Source organism: Stenella coeruleoalba (genome assembly GCF_951394435.1).
Source record: "Stenella coeruleoalba genome assembly, chromosome: 11".
NCBI classification, from domain to species: domain Eukaryota; kingdom Metazoa; phylum Chordata; class Mammalia; order Artiodactyla; family Delphinidae; genus Stenella; species Stenella coeruleoalba.
The window spans coordinates 83,573,825-83,587,314 of NC_137157.1; positions in this window are offsets into that span (position 1 = coordinate 83,573,825).

The window sequence follows — 13,490 nt, forward strand, 5'->3', positions numbered from 1 at the left end:
AGAAAACTCAGAAGGGCAGACTCTCTTTTCTGCTTTTACAAGATTTCCAGGCTAATTTAATATGTTAACCAATTTGTATAGATATTGCTCAATGTGACTTGGGAATACCCAAGTTTTGAAACGTGTTAGCGTTTTTGTGTTCCCCAAATGAATATTCATCTTTATTGTCATCGTGTTCATTGTTGATATAAATGATATCATTTTTATTTACGTAACAACGTTCTTGTGGGAATTCCAGCATCTTTAAATAACACGACTAGGGCAATTATTGGCTCTCAGATTGTCTCAGCATATCAGAGTCGAGATGGAAAGTTATAATTTTTTAAGAGACAAGCATGATATGGGTTTCAGTTCACTGACAAATGCAGCTAAATCTTTATTTAGTTATATGCATAAATGCAAGAAAAAGTGGGAGGAATACCAATTGTTTAAGAAAACCAAAATGATTTAGCAAAGAATGTAAAAAAAGTCTCAATATTTTCCGCACATAAGTAAACTCACCAACTCAAAGTTCTCCAAATATGGCTTCAGAGTGCTTTGGAGGAGCCAGAGCCAACTCTCATGAGTCAACAAAATAAAAATACCTTAAGGGAATGATTTAATAGCTACTTCCCATTCCTGGTTGTAATAGAATAGGTCTAATTTGTTTTTTTTTTTAAAAAAAACTACAAGACATTGTGAAATTGGGCTTTGTTTGATGCTTGGACCTTTTCATATACTCGTATGGAAAAATATGAGAGACTCCAGGGAAAGGAATAATTCGCAGCAGCAGCTCTTAGTCATAAGGGATTTGCAGATCCTGGAGATCAATGAGACGAAGTTTTTACACTTTCCCCAAAGCAGTGCAGAAACAATGGATTTAATTCACACCAAGCATGCATTTGTATGAGATATGTTCATACTGGGTACTTTTAACTCATTAACATGCTGAAGACAGGACTTCTGTCTGTGATGCATCTCATATAACATCTCTAGTAGGTTCTAGCCACTGTTCAACATGGAGGGAGCAGCCAGTCCCAGATACCAGAAACTGGGCTCCGTTAGCCCATGGCTTCGTCACCATTTTTGATGAAATGATTAATGTGTGTATCGTGTCATCAAATATTTATTAGCTTTCTACTATATGCATTAGATGAGCCTATGCTTTAGATATTCAGTGATCTCTGTCTTTAGGGAGCTTACAGTGTCACGAGAAAATGCAGACAATACAAACAGGAAATTATAAATATGGAAAAGTGCTGAAAAAGAACAGAATATGCGGTGGGAGAGGAGGGTTCAGGAAAAACCTATTCCTTTGTGTAGTAATTAATGTGGAATCTGGTTTCATTAAAAGAACTAAAGAAGAGCATTCCAAGGGACCGTATGCTCCACGCATGTTACAGGATAGCGTGTGATCTGGCCAGATCAGCTTATCCATCAGAGAAACAGCGAAAGTGTGTCATCTATCTTCTGACCTGAATCCATTGGGCTAAGAACATTTTTGAGCCCCTTAACTCAAGCTATGGCTCACTCTCTTTCTTATTTACCTACCCCCTTCACCACCAGAACTCCTGGGGAAAAGTCCAGCCAAGTGTTCTAGCCAAGTGCTTTCCCCATTGTCCCAACAACATGGCCTCCCAAGCCCACACTTCTCTGGTACCATCTTTTCCATCATTTCTAAGTCTCCTCATAATTTCAGAAGGTGTAAGTGACTTTCTCCTAATAGTGAAATCACAAAAATGGACAAGTCTGAAAAGTTGAAGGGTCATAAAGTCCCCATACCTTTGTTAAACCTAAGCTCCATGTTCCCAATTCATGTATAGTCTGATTCTCATTGAACCAAGGTGGAAACAGCAGGAGAGTGGTTAAGGAATTGAGAACAGGGTCTCTAGGAAGAATAAGACTGCCTCAAAGCCACAAGGAGACGGGGTCCACACGTAGGACAAAGAGAAGTTAAGGATGAAATTGCATTTATAGCCAGGTGAAAGACTGAAATTAGATTTTGAACTTCTAGCTTTCTTCCTAATGCCTATTTCTTATAAACTTGCTTCAGCTACTTAGGCTAGGATTTCAAGAAGGGGAATCACTTCATATAACTCTGAAATTTAATTTTTAATAATGTTAAACCAAGAATTAAAATAAACATTAGCAATCAACTTTGAATTTTTACCTGCCTAATATAAGAACCAAATTTTACTTGTAAGGCAGTAAATTGAATTAGAATTAATCTGCAATATTAGGGAACCACCTGCCCTGCTTAGACTAGGGAAATAAGCCATTATAACTTAATTATAGTACATCTCTTAAAAAGTTGGCACCAAAGAAGGAGGGAGAAACACCTTTAAGAAACTACGCTTGTCCAGTTTTCTGATCTCAGTCAAGATCTCCTTTTATAGACCACACCCCAAAACCACTAAAATGTTTCTCAAAAGAGAGTAGCCAAGCTAGTTAGTGACCTCACCCTATCACAAGTGCTGGCTGAATTCTTTCCCTTGTATAATTCCTTTGTGAAAAACATTTATAGTGGTGCTTTTTTTTTTTTTTTTTCCGATACGCGGGCCTCTCACTGTTGTGGCCTCTCCCGTTGCGGAGCACAGGCTCCGGACGCGCAGGCTCAGCGGCCATGGCCCACGGGCCCAGCCCCTCCGCGGCATGTGGGATCTTCCTGGACCGGGGCATGAACCCGTGTCCCCTGCATCGGCAGGCGGACTCTCAACCACTGTGCCACCAGGGAAGCCCTATAGTGGTGGCTTTTAAGGCTTAGAATTAAGTAGCTCTTTCTGCCTTTTTGCAGAACTCATAAATACTTCTGTGCTTTGATATATCAGTTTTAGGCCCTGAATTTTTGATACTAAGACTTTATCAATATAAAAGGTATACATTTTTAGGTGGTTTGATCATTCTGTAACCATAGGAGAAGGATGCAGAGTCTTAACCGTCACAGCCATCATTGCCTGAAAGATAACAGATTGATCTTATGAACTTATAGTTCCATTACTCTTGCTGTTGAGGGTTGTTATATTTAGCTTTGTTTTGTGTACAGATAGTTACTGAGGCTGTGTCAATAAAGGTAAAAACATCCACTTTTTATTTAATAAACTTGTGAGCTCAGCATTAGAGATACCAAGATAAATAATACATGGGCCTTGCTCATAAGATGCTCATGACTAGTGGGAAGAGACACAAGGAAACTCAGATGTTATGAGTGAAATGGGGAAATGGAGGATGCCAGACCACATGGTGCTTGGCCAGTGTCCCAACACATGAATAGGGGTGTAAAGGGAAGAACATTCCTAGAGGAAGAAATAGCATCGTAAAGGAATGGGGGAATGAAAGAACATGGTATATTAAAGGACATGAAAGAGGACTGTGGAAATGAAAGATGGGGTCCGTCCAGGGAAATAGAGATGAGTGGACAGGTCATAGGATTTGCATTACAGGGGTAAGGAACTTGGGTGTTTCTTGAAGCCCCTGGAGAATCATAGAAGGACTTTAGGCAGGAGAGCAACATAGTACATTTCTAATTTAGAAAGCTGTCCCTAGTGGCAAGGTTGGAGCAGGTCAAGTGGAAACAAAGACTCTTTGGGCACGTATTGTGCTAGTGCTGGAGAGAAGTGAACACTTAAGTCAACGTGGGCCGTGGCAATGGGGAAGGAAGAGGGCTGTGGCATCCTTAGGAGCTGGTGACGGGCTGGCTGTGGAGTGGAGGGAGTCGGAGAATCTAGGGTACCTCCCAGAAGCTTTTGAGTTGCCTTGGATGCAGAAGAACATGGAGCAATTTGTCAGTGGGTGCAGTCTGCATTAGGGCCAAAGTGGATAATTAGAGCAATGCCCAAACTGCTCCTTGCCCGCTTACAGTAATAGCTAACAGGCAGTGTGGGCTGGCTCTGTGCCAGGCACTGGTCTTAGTATGCTCGGTGTGCACAGCATAAGGATGGAGAGCACCGACTCAAGACCCAGGCTGTCGGAATTTGAATCTTACCTTTTCCACTAACGGACTGTGTGACCTTGGGCAAGTTATTTAATCTACACCTCAGGTTCCTCGTCCATAAAGTGAGGGTGTTAATAATGAAACTGACCTCACAATGTGGTGATAAGGATTAAATAATTTAAGTAATTCACTCAGATTAGTGATTGGCATGTGAAAAAAATGTCCCTGGTTGTTATTATTGTTATCACATGTATTAACTCATGCTAACCCACAAAATCTCTAGAGATAGGTATCATCTCCTTTTTCACAGGAGGAAATTGAGACACAGAGAAGTAGTAAAACTAGGATATCCAGCCAAGCAGTAAGACTCAGAAGCCTTTACTTTTTACCTGCTTCACCATAGTGCTCTGCTAAATTCAAGGGTATTAACTGGAAGGAATCGTTCCAGGTAGCAGTAGGTAGAGGACACTGTGGTGTAAGGAGAGAGGTCCCAACATTCACCACTGCATTGAAAGCAAACCTGAATTTGATTCTCCTCTGGAAGCCCGAATAGCTATGTCACCATGCTGGCTTCATGACAAGCGCTCAATACCTCTTAGTAGGGAGGCCAGAGACTCCCCACCCTGCTCTTTGACTATTTAGTGAGTCCTGTTTCCCCACACCTTGTGCCAGGACTGCCCAGACAAAAGAAATGCTTGTCCCACCACTGCTATAAATTAGCTTAATTTGTTCTACTTTCAGCGCTATTTTTTCTTTCTAAATAAGTAATAGCCTTTGCTAAATTGGGGGTTTTCAAACTTTACTTTTGTGTAAAGAGGCAGTTTAGTATAGTGGTTAAGAGTTTTAGCTTGGGAATCAGAAAGACTTATATGGCTCTGCCAATAACTAACCAAATTTAGCAAATAAAAGTGCTGGATGCTCAGTTAAATTTGAATTTCATATAAACAATGCATATGTATTTTTTTGTATATTAATATATTTGGTATATTTCCTGGGCTATACTTAGACTGAAAAAAGAGTATCCGTTTTTTATCTGAAGTTCAAATTTAACTGGGCTTCTTGTAATTTACCTGGCAACTCTATGTAGGACTTAACTTCTCAGTGTCTCCATTCTCTTACCTACAACAAAGGGATAATAAAAGATAGTGACCGTGATTGATATTTGCTATAAAGATTAAATTACATAGTGTGTGTTTAGCACAGAGGAAATGCTCCATATCTATTGATCATCGTTACTGTTATTCTGGGATGATGGTGGGATGATGGTGGGATGAAAAGTGTGGGGAATTTCCAGTACTGATTCTTTTGATAACATTTAAAAAGCTTCAGAATTGAGAATGGAAGATGTTCTACCCAAGCTACATTTTTGCATCTCAGAAACGGAAATATAAATCCAACTTCATCTTTCTGTTTTGTTCAAGAAGAACTGAGTAAATAGCTCTTATTTCCCAATGTAATTTTCATATTTTCTCCTAACGCTTCTGACCATGAACTACCTGCCAAGCTAACTTTATAAGGAAGGAGAGGTTCCAGGCAATTATGCCTTTATCATTAAACATAAAGTAGAAGTAATATGAGGTAGTACTCATTAATCTTCCCCTATTTCCTTGGGAAAATTTGGTAAAAACAGATTCTACAAACTCAGCCAGCCATCCTTGAAGGCTATTTGCCTTGGACCAATTATATAATACACAAGAAGTATGCCCAATAATTAACTAATGAATTGATTTCTTTGGGAAACCATCAGAAGTGTCAGGGATTGAAGAATATTTAGATTGTCTCTATGAGTCCTACTGAAGAAACATCTGGTTCCTTTTTCTTCAATTAGCATGCACCCTGAAGGGTCCCCAAATCAAAAATGATTATATTTCATGTCATTTATGTGCCTTACAGTTTGACAAATTTAACTTGTGAGAATAAGTGATTCCGTGTTCAATTTACGTTGATCCCATTTTCATCCAAACATCCAAAGAGAGAGAACCATAATAGATTGATAAAAGCTGCTGATTGATCTATTGATTTCCAGACCTTAAATCTCCTAGGGAAGTCTTTGTAAAGTTCGTGTTCATAAAATTCTTGTTCTGCCACAAAAGCTCCCAGTGGATTGTGTTTCTCAACTACAAGGAGAATCATCAGGGACAAACCCAGAAAATGTTTCTTTAGTATACACTAGGCAGGAGGGCCTTCCAAATTCAGTCTCAATCTGGTTTCTTCAAAGGTTTATTTTTATTTCATTTTTGAAAACTTTTAATTTGAAGAGGGGGGAAAAAGCCCTTTAAAGCATAACAACCCGCAGTGATGTAAGTGCCTTTCTGTCTCATATATAATCATGTCTGTTTGGACGTGCTGTGTGTCATGTCCAGGGCTATGGTGCCACGTTGAGAACAATATTGAACTAAATAGTTTTGACAGAACAGCCAGACCTTTTCTTGGGTCTCCTGCTATATTGCATATCTGCTTTTTTGTACACAACGGGGTGAGTGAGTGATGGAAAGCTGAGAGTTCAATTGTGCTTAGAGTCCGAAAAGAGCCATCCATGGAACCTCTTTACTGATTTGCACTAACGCCTGTGGGACAGAGTACAGATGACTATATTTTCCAGGTTACCAGGTATAAGAAAAAGCAAAATCATTTTTCTAAAATGTGTACTCTAGTACAATAAATGCCGTGGGTTTTATCTATGCAGATTAATATCAGCCTGTGTGGGCTGGGCTGAAAGGACTTGGTTAATCTCAGCTCCTCCCTTCCATTGCTTTATGGAGGTCGTTTATGGGTATTGGGTTGGATGAGTGACCTCTATGCGCGTTTGTCTCTAGGCAGCATGTGGTGTGTATTTATTGACAAGGAGCTCATCTTTCTGATTGTATAATTTACTGAGATGATTTATTGAGATTTTAACTCAATAATACTAAGTGTTTATGCTACCCTCCCAGACCCTCACTCCTATCCCAGGGGGTAGCTCAGCTTGTAGTCCTGTGCGCCCCAGGGTAGACATAAGGGGCTTTGTTTTCAAAAAGAGTTGAATTGACCCAAGGAAAGGAGAGACTCAGAGAGTGGAAAGGCAGAATCTACCAAATTGGTACATATTTTCCAGGAGACACAAGGAAAATGGGTTCTGGGGTCTTGCATGAATGATAGACCTATATCAGGCTTCAGAGCAGCATTGAGATAGATGACAAACATCTAATGGGGCAATAGGTAGGTGCTGATGGGACCTCATCCTAAGGGCAACGACCCTTTGAGTCTCACTAAAGGATCATGGTGACCATGCTTGCACAGAGGGAAGGACCTGCTTACCTTGTACTGGCCACGGAGGCTTGTTCAATGACAACATGGCATTACTCAGTTACTCCAATGCACTGAAGACTGAACCTCATTCAACCCGTAGTAACAATTATCTTCACTCAAGTGTCATTTTGACTCTGTCACCTTTTGCAGAAGTTTTACTATTACTAGGAAATTTAGAATCTCTTCATCTTGGGTTTGAGGTCTTCCCAGCATGTATTGTGGCTAAAAACTTTTAAATTAAGGTTGCAATTTGGCAACTCATGGCTGAATTCAATTAGTATATGTTTTGTTTAATTAGCATGGAGTTATTCAAATTTGAACAGCATTTAACTTTTTTAATCAGAAGATTTCTTATAAAAATCTGGATTTCTGGCTTCTTTAAAACAAAAAAAATAAAAGAACAGATAATCTGACATCATTAAGCCCATATTCCCACTATATCCATCTCTTGGAGTTGGATACTGAATGTGACGGAAGTTTTCCAACAAACTACAATTTTTTTCTACTCTCTTGTTTCCCCTCCTGGGTCTGCTTCCTTTGTTTGCATATGTTACATGGTCTTTGGAGGTATATTTGTTTGCAATTTCTTTGAACTGAACAGAAATGGATGGGTTAACCGAAATCAAGGGCGAAGTTCAAGGACTGAAGTGTGAAAAACCCAACTCTCAAGCAAAAGCCATGGTAAGTTCAATTTAGTTTACTGACTGGGGCTAGAACCATGGAGATCAGAATCTTAAGTGGAGAGACACAATGTATTAATAATGTGTTAATATATTAAGTCTATTGCTAGGTAACAAATTCCCCAACACTGCATGACTTGAACCAACAGCAATCCGTTTTCATCGCTCACGGTTTCTGTGAGTCGGGAACATGACCGTGGCTTGACTGGTCAGTTCCGGCTTGGGTTTCTCATGAGGTTGTAGTCACAGCAGTTGGGGGAAGGGTCTCATGAAGACTTCTTCACCCATGGGTCTGCAGCCTGGGGGCATCCTCTCAGCCGGGAGATCTGGGGCTCCTCAGTCATGGATCTCTACTTCTATGTGATCTCTCTACCTGGGCTCCCCAGCATAGCCATCATCGGTCCAAGGCCAGGTGTCTCCAAGGAAGAACACCAGGTGGTGGTTGCATCTTTTCTCTGACAGCCTCTGATACTCCATAACTTCATGTCTGCCTCACTTTAAGGGTTGGAGCAGTCACAAGCCTGCACCCAGATTTGAGGGAAGGGAACAAAGACTCACCTCGTGGTGAGGGGGAATCAATCTTATTGTAAGTAGAGCAGGTGGGATAGGAGCTGTAGACCGGTGGCATCCACCTTTGGAAAATGCGGTTTGCCACAAGCAAAAACAGAAAATAAGTCAGGAACCCAGAAAATCTGAATGATATAAAAGCAAATAAGAATTCAGCTTTCCTGGGACTTCCCTGGCGGTCAAGTGTTTAAGAATCTGCCTGCCAATGCAGGGGACACAGGATCAATCCCTGGTTGGGGAACTAAGATCCCACAGGCCCCAGGACAACTAAGCCCGAATGCCACAACTACTGAATCTGCACGCTCTGGAGCCCGCGCGCCACAATGAAGAGAGAAGCCTGCGCACCGCAACAAAGAGCCTGAGTGCCAAAAGAGATCCCGCGTGTCGCAACTAAGACCTGACGCAGCCAAATAAATAAATAAGTAAATATTAAAAAAAGAAAAAACACAGAATTCAGCTTTCCCGATAAGAACAAGAAATAGAAAAGAAAGTCTGGGGACTGACATACCTGCTTGTCTGTGTTGGTTTGGTTTTTCTCCACCAGATTGTAGCCCAAAGATGAACTTGGGCATGCCCAGGCCACTTGACATCACTGGGTTCTGAAAGTGCCTTGCAGCCCTACCCTGGACAGTATCATTTGCTATGACCCAGTTCTCCGCTTCAACTAAACACACTGCCTCACTATCTCCTGTGCACAGTTAGTCCCTCAGTCGCTGCCTCGCTCCTCTGATCTGGGTTGCTCGCCCCTCCTTCACTCAATCTGGGCCCCTTTCTGCCTTTAGAATTCAGGACCAGACTAGATCGGGCACGTTCAGGGTGGTATGGCTGTAGACGTCCATAAAAAATTATGCCATTTGTAGTGACGTGGGTGGACCTAGAGATGGTCATACTGAGTAAAGTCAGACAGAGAAAGACAAAAACCATAGGATATCGCTTATATGCGGAATCTAAAAATATGGTACAAATGAACTTATTTACAAAATAGGAATAGAGTCACAGATGTAGAAAACAAACTTATGGTTACCAAGGGGAAAAGAGGGGAGCAGGATAAATTGGGAGATTGGGACTGACATGTACACACTACTATATATAAAATAGATAACTAATAAAGACTTACTGTAGAGCACAGGGAACTCTACTCAATACTCTGTAATGACCTATATGGAAGAGAATCTAAAAAAGAGTGGACATATGTATATGTATAACTGATTTACTTTGCTGTACACCTGAAACTAACACAGCATTGTAAATCAACAATAGTCCAATAAAAATTTTTTTAAAAAAGAAAAGAATCTCATGCTTCACAGGTAATAATTAATTTCATCTATTAAAAGAAAGCATATAAGACAAAAAAAAAAAAAAAAACCAAACAAGAATTCAGGACCAAATTCTCCTCCAGGTGACCTTTCAGCTCCTACAGGACACTCCCTTTAAGAACCGCCACATAGCGTCCAGATTACTCAACGTGGTAACCGATCCCTTACTATTTATATACTTTTTGAAAATGTGAGTATGTTTTAAAAATTATTATTCCCCTTTCTCTCCATTTGAATAGAATATTTGACATATAAGGAGCCTCCTTATTCTCATTTTGCAGATGGGGAGACAGAAGCCAAGATGGGTGAGTAGCCTGCCCAGCCTTACAGAGCTGAATTTGGCAGAGAAAGGCCACAGCCTGTACCTTCTGACTTGTGGTTTGGAGCTCTTTTTGGATTTGTGGTTTGGAGCTCAGGGGTCAAAATCAATGGGCAGCCCATAGGCCTGAGCAAGCCTGGCCCACAGACATGTCTTGGTTGGCCAGCACACAGGGTTGTGTTTTCTTTTCTTTTCTTTTTAAGCCTTTAAGTGGGGCACATACTTTACAGTTCTCTGCAGCCTCCACTGTTCTCTCCCATCAAGTCACTCACATAACTCGTTACCTGCCCGGCCTCTGAAGGCATTTTATTTTCTGCCTCCCTTCCCTACTACAACTTTGTATACTTCCTAAAGGGAAGACTTTTACTCAATAATAACAGCTGACACTTGTTGACCTTCTACTATGTACCAGACGACTTACATGCATTAACTTATTTGGTACTCACAGCACCCCTATTGTTATCCCCATTTGATAGATGAGAAAACTGAGACAGGGAGAGGTTAAGTAATTTGCCCATTCTAACACATACTAAAGACTGACAACTGGAATTTGAATCCAAGCACCTTGACAACAGACCTCATAATCTTAACCACTCTGCCGAAGAAAGTCTTTAAATAGGCAAAGGGCCACCATCGTAAATTTGGTGGATCTAATCAACATTTTCTTAAAGTAGCCACTATATTTTCAGATTTATAAAATCTATCTGTAGGTTGATATTTGAAAGAATTGGATGATAGGGCATTAATGCCTTAATGTGGCTCGTCTGCTAAGTGAGATATCACTGACCACGCATCATGCAAGGTGAATTTCACTACCTCAAAAATGCCTACCATCTGGGTTTGATTTTTCAGACTAAATCTCAGATTTTAAGCATTTTAACCAAATCACCATCTACATCTTTATTTTAGTCTCCAAATGCTTTTGTGGCTAGTGTAAAGAGGAATGGAATTTGAAAGTGTCCGTTAAGATTACTACCGCATAATGGGAACTAAAGTCTACTATATAAATCTAAATCCCTCCAATAAATTTTAAAAAAGATTTACTGCTCAAAAGTAAAAATATAAATCACTCTCATTTTCTAACTCATTGCTGTGGACGATCATACTCCGCGTGGTGAGAGATCACTATATTATTCTGGTTATAGTACGACGTCTCAATTTTCCAAGTAGTCTCAACTTCCCAGGGGATTTACTACTTCATGTACTTGCCAAGATAGAAGGTATTTCTGCATAATTCCTGTAGCTGAACATTACTGATGCTCTAAAGGAGTGGGACATTTAATATGTGTGGCTAGACCAGCTGGATCAGTTATTGACATGAATTATGATTTTTACACCAAACCACTGAAGAGACCCAATTAGAAAATGGATCACTTTTGAAGAGCCAGTCTCCTTAATCTCTCTTATTTACAGAACAGGATTTGGCAGTAGGGGTTATTCACAACAGGGTCAGATAATGACCAAACTAATGCATCTGAATGCTTACAGAGAACAGAGAGCCATTTAAAAGTTTTTTTGAACAAAGTGAGTGACATGATCAAAGAAGTGCTTGGGGAAGGTTAACCTGGCAGCAGTATGTAGAATGTTCTCCATCACGTGATTACAAGAAAATGGGTCTATGGACAGAAAACAGTGAATTAACTCATGTCAGCCTCTGAAGAACAAACTAAGTTCAACAGCTATCAATCCAGACCAACTTCAGGTCCGTTATCCTGAATGCTCAGATCACTTTCAAGTCATAGCTTTAAAACTCTGAATCAGAAGGACTTTGCCGAGTATATTTGGAAGTCTGGGGAGAAAAAGAGGAAGGAACCCTGAGAAACTGCAATGCAGTGAGAGGAACACCTCGTGTGTCATAGCAATGGACCCGAAGAGGACCTGTGGGCCACAGTAAGTGTAACTTCATGGATGACCTTGTCATGGGTCCTGGGATTATTTTTGACTTCCTGTTATTTTCCTGCATACTCTGTTCCTTTCCAGATTATTTCTTTCTTGTGCCTTCTACGCAGATGCTGAGGCATCCAGGCAAGTTTTGATGCTGTCTATACTGGTACAGTCTGGGAAATTTCTACTCTATCCAGTGCTGAGTGGGTGGGCTGTCATTTCTCCAATAACCTATTACCTGTATCTTAAGACATAAGCGCAGCCATCTTCTACCATGCTAATGCAAAACAGTTGACAACTCACTCGTATCCAAAATATTTTCCTAGCCTGTTTAGATGATACAAGGTTTTATTTTTGTATTGTTTCAAGAAAATCGCCAGAATTGGGAACTGCTCGCACATGACAAATCCATGATTTTGGTACTTATATTCTGGCATCCAGCCAGGTCTCTTTTAAATCAGGGGTGAGGATACTCTTGTCCTCAGGGCAGCCCAGCCTTAAGACTTTTTACTGTGCCCCAGTTCTGCACGGCCTGTCTCAAGGCGTGAACCAATCGGCTGGAAAATAAACAGACTGGGCAGCTGAGAGACTTCTGAGCTAATGCTTATCTCAGAGGAGATGAGTCTCTCTTACTTCATGTTTTTTCTTTGAATTTCCCCTCTCTTATTTATTCATTCAGCAAATAGCCATTGGGACTCTATGGTACGCCCATATTGCACTAAGTGTTTGGGATGCAGAGGTAAAAAAAAAGAGTGTAAGGTACCTGTCTCATGGGGTTTATTGCACAGAGGGAAAAGCAGATATTAAACAGATGAACAATCAACTGGATATGGAATTAGAAATTATGGTAAGTTGTATGAAGGAAAAGAAATGGGATGGATAGGAGAGAGACTGAGATAAATTGATCAGGGAAAATCTCTGTGAAGAAGTGATGTTACATCAAAAGGATTAACAGGCACTAGTCACGTAAAGGGGTTTGTAGGAAAGAACATTACCATCACAGGACACAGGAGGTGCAAAGGCCCTGGGGAGGGAAAGAGATGCTGGTAAGTGCAAAGAACTAAGTGACAGACTCTCTTTCTCTTCCTTTCTGTTTCTCTATCTCTCTCTGTCTCTTTCCTCATCCTTCATTATTTCTACTTTTCTCATATTACCTCACTTTTATCATATTCTTTTTGATACTACATATCGTACATTATTGTATAACACACAAACAGTTTCAGAGAATTAGTGGCAGAATGCTAACCTGTAATTGCTATTACAAGTTAGGCAATACTTCTGGAAGGTCATTTGTGTTATCTATGACTTTAAGTATCACTGCAGGAAAATCACCTAATTTTACCAGTTCCAGAACCTCATAGGAAAAGATGTAAATCCATAAATCCATAGACAGGAATCCACTGACGTATCCAGTGAACAGAGGGCCTTGATAAAAGCCACATTGCAAGGAAGAACAATGGAGCTTATGAAAGAAAACCAACAAAAGGAAAGAAAGATGAATTGATTCCCTAAATCTAGAACCTGAA